The sequence below is a fragment of the Chondrus crispus genome, genomic scaffold (assembly GCF_000350225.1).
Source record: "Chondrus crispus Stackhouse genomic scaffold, scaffold_57, whole genome shotgun sequence".
Taxonomy (NCBI): domain Eukaryota; phylum Rhodophyta; class Florideophyceae; order Gigartinales; family Gigartinaceae; genus Chondrus; species Chondrus crispus.
In genome coordinates, this window is record NW_005178533.1 from 125529 (window position 1) to 130123 (window position 4595).

Here is a 4595-nt window from a genome sequence, read left to right on the forward strand (position 1 = left end):
ACAGTGCCTGCTCATGACATCCTCTGTCGTTGGCGAGCAAGACCTGCATCGTCGGTGCTGCTGCGCTGCCTCGCCCTGCTTCACACTGCAGGTGGTGTGCTTGCAGTTTTGATTGTACTCATTCGGCTTGAACTCTGCGGAACATGGGCTGCAGGCAGCGGAGTACTACGAGGCTTCAATACAGAAAGAGTGTGCCTCATTTCGTTGCAGCTTTCTTGCAGCCCAGGGTAGATGCGAGTACAAAGATGTACCGCACAATGCACACATCTATACGTCGATCGATGTCCCCGCCAGCTGTTTTCATTCCCAACGACTCCCCTTATCCCGCACAATGCACAGTACTGCTGCTCTTTTTGTTGCTTCATAAGGTGCCCAGGAACCGATAACCTTAAGACCACACCATCGACCCCATTCAAGAATTACAACCTCTTTCGCTTTCGATTAGCAGCCAGTCTACACAACCTGTGAATATTTTCTTGGCTGATTGCCTCATCGTTTCTCAACTCGCTTTCTTCTGATGTTTGTATAGACTGAGCATAGTTGAGCAATTCTCTGGATACCTCGTAGGTAAAATCTGAAAGCGATTCCACCCCATTCAGCGAGCTTCGGTAAAAAGTCAACCCCTGAAATGACGCTCTGTTTTCTAGCAAATGTTTCGTCCGTGTCATCCGCCAAGCAATAAAGGCATTGACGCCAATTGTTTTGATAGTCTGGGAAACGATTTTTTGTTCCCATTTAAAGGAGGATGTTGATGATCGAAAGATTGCCCTTGACTGTGCACTCCCGTCTACTCCACCCTTCGTTTTAGAATAAAGGCTTTGTGAGGCATGCTTAAAAAGTTTTAACGGAGGAAAAGGATCCTTGTTCTTGACGTAGTTGTTCACCATCAGCCAGAATGGCAAACGAGACTTGAAGATGCGTCGTGTAGATGCTTCGGTGAAACCAGGAGGCTGGGGATCTTGCTCATGGGCCCAGGCAACTGTGGGACGCGCAATGTCATTGAGTGTACTGTAGCATTTTTCAATGTTGCTGGGACTACAGTACACAACCAATGTATACATTATCCCTGCCTCTGCAGCGGAGATGTAAATGACGTAATTGACAGCAAGAACTATCATTTGGTGAATAACCTGCCCAGTGTGCTCCTCTGGAACATACTGTCTGAATTTGGCATCACCCACACTGCATGTCACAACGTCCGTCGTAGCCAAATTGAGAGCTCTATCTAGACTAGATGGAGCAACGCTTGTCTTAATCTCGATTGAGGCAATCGATAGGTGTCCATCTGTAGTCGTTTCATCGCATAAGCCAAGACCGTAACTGCTAATCAAGGCAATTCCGTCTGGAGAGCACGCCAGCCAGGTCTCATGTTTTTCCCCATCATACCGCACTCATAGATGCATTTGACAAAAGGCAGACTAGACAGAGCGGACAAAACGGCGCTTTCATTGGCGGTTCCACGCATCATAGGCTCTGTAGAGCGTACGAAGCTGAACCATGTCTCGGAAAACGAGCTCAACACATCTTTCAATGATTCATTCCCTTCCGCCCTCGCTGTCATACCGACGACGCGACGTACGTCGTCACTTTTAAAGAGAATTTTGCCAGGACTTGTGCCGGTAACTCGGAACTGCCTCAGGATAAACCAGTCCGCACAACGCTGATCAACAGTCAGAACTGTGCATTTGCTCAATAAATGGCGTTCGAGTACATCTTTAGAGTGTAAGGAATCGACGGCGGGAGTGAAGATGCGATTTTCATCAGTGCGCTTACTAAAGAGCTTTTGCGCAAGGGAAGATTTCTTGGGAACAGCGATCCACGTTTCAAGGCTTTTCGAAACAGTTGTCGGAACACAGTACATAAAACGGAGAATCTTACTGAACTTGTCACTGCCTCTCTCTCTGACAGCAACACCTGTGACTTTAGAACTCGTGCCTGGGATCCCTCGGCTTCTACCAGTGGCTTTTAAGGTTTTCACTGCCCACCACGATGCCGGGCCTTCATGGGGGCTGTCGTTAACAACAAATGCGCGGGGACGATCTATAATAGAGTTGTCAGCTGATGTGACAGCAGTGCTAGGGTCTGGGATAGGGCTGTGGTGAACCCCCTCTACCGTCATGGTTTCCTCATCCAAAACATCGCTTTCGCTGCTCGAGCCCAAATCCGAATTATTTTCTTCATCATTCCTTGTGATGCTGAGGAAAGATTTCCCAACAAATGGGTGACATTTTAACAAATGCTCAGGCGTAACCATGATGGACCCAATACGAAGAGAAAGTAGTTCACGCATCAAGGAAACTTTGCCATACCGGCGATCAGCGGTTATGATAAAACCGTGAACACTTCGCTCGCCCCTACTTTCGAGCACTGACTTTAACAAACTGGAGATATTTTCTGTTTGGGGCACACCGCGACGACAGAAGCGAACCATTACTGTTATTCTGAAAAGGGCGTCTGCGACTGCATCTGCAGAATGGCGTTCTCGGTGAGCCTTTCGGCTGCTCAAAGTCTTGACTTGGTTATCAGTGGCCCTAGTTCCATACAAATCGTCATCGAGCGTTGCGAGGGTGTGTGTAGGAGAAACAAATATCTTGCATGTCAGTCGAAATGCAGGGTTTTCGAACTGCGTGAGAAGTTGAGAGTGGTCTCTTTGAGCTAGCTAAGTGCGACATCCCTCTTGTCCTCTCCCTGTTGGTGAAAAAGCCAGTATGTTGCTACTCATAAAGCGTACTGTCTGCATACTAGGCGTTGTGCAACCGTCCCGTTGCAGAATCTCGATGTTTTCTTGAAAACTGAATCCCGTACAGTGCGACAAAAGCAATACGGATACATACCGGTACATGTCGGACATCCGCAGCGGCTGTACAGCAAGTTTTTGCAGAACGATATACTCGTTAAGCCAACCCAGACAGGTTTGCAACAACTCATCCATTAAAAGAACGACACAGCCTGTTCTCGTTGTCTGCAATTCCTGGACCTCCCGTTCGACATCCAATCGCTCCATTGCGGATGAGCAAAAAAGCCTCGCCCTCTCCCCAATGACCTCGAAAACAAATTCATCCTCAAGCATGAGACGTGGCCCTGTCACTCTTGACGTACGCCACCCTTGAGTCGGATCCCTTTGAGAGTTTGCTGGCCTTGCCCTTTCTGATCCCCTTCCTCTCAATCGACCTCGCCCACCGCGACTGCGGCCCCTCTCTCGTCTCCTTCCGCCTCTCGTAGCCCCCTCGGCTTCCTCACTACGCACTGCAGGTACCGGGTCCTCTAGAAGGACTGTAGCCATCCTGCTCTTTCGTCGTGGGTGTTTTGAATCGCAGCGTGCGTTCTAGTTGCTCGATTTATGAGGTTGAACATTCATCTACATCCACTCACTGTCAGCTCCGCAGTCCTATAGTGGGATTGTCTCGCCGATGCGAATTACAGAGTAAATCTGTACTCAAACAGAGCCTTGTATCTGGCCCTAGGGATCCATATATGGAACCGTAGGGCAATTGGACAATTTACTGAAAACCCCTATGGTTCCATATATGGATCCATGGAAACGCTAGGGATATGGAGACCACTTTATTGTGCATACCGACCATGCCTCATTGAGGTGGTTGATGAACGTAACCGACCCCAGCCGGAGATTAATCCGATGGAGGCTCCGCCTCTCGGAAGTTGATTTCGAAATCAAGTACAAGAAGGGCAAGGCGAATAGTCAAGCTGATGCCCTGTCAAGATTACGGACCGCAGGAGAAACCGTCGATGAAATCGACGACGAAATCCCATGCTTTATGGCCGAACCGGCCGAGGGTACAGTGGAGGACGAGGACAGTTTTGACGCGTTAGACGACATCCTCGCTCTTGAGGGGGGGAACGCCCCTGATCGCCGCGATCATTTCCAAGCTGTCACTCCGGAGGAGTTCATTGGCGAGCAAGCCGTCGACCCCTTCTGCAATCGCATCAAGGAAGAAATGGAGGCCGGAAAGGTGAGAACGTTCAGCATGGAGACCGAGGAACTCCAAGGAACTCTATGCCGTACCGCGGCGGAGTTTGTACAAGTGGTGATACCACAATCGTTAAGGGACCGCGTCCTAGGGTTAAGCCATTACGCAAAATTGGCAGGCCACCCCGGAGGCAGGAAACTTTACAAGACATTGAGAAAATATTTTTATTGGCCTACGATGGTCCTAGACTGCTACGCAGTCGCGAAAATTTGCGCCGCATGCCCACGAGAACGAGTTAAGTTGAGGAAGAACACGAAGGAAATGAAGCTGTTTACGCCCAAGGCTCCTTTAGAGTTCGTCGCGATCGACATTCTCGGTGAGTTAATTACCACCAAACGAGGGAATCGCTACATCCTCGTGATCAGCGATCGATATTCCAAATTGGTACGAACCGTATCTCTCAAGAAAATTACTGCCGCACACATAGCGCAAGCCTTTGTGCATCATTCGGTATTTGTATACGCACCACCGGTCAAGCTGTTGTCCGACAACGGGACACAGTTTACTGCTCGGTTCTTCCAGAACATTTGTCGAATTTTGGGGATACGCAACGTCTTCACGACCACCTGTCACCCTCAGGGCAACAGCCAAGTTGAAAGATTTAAC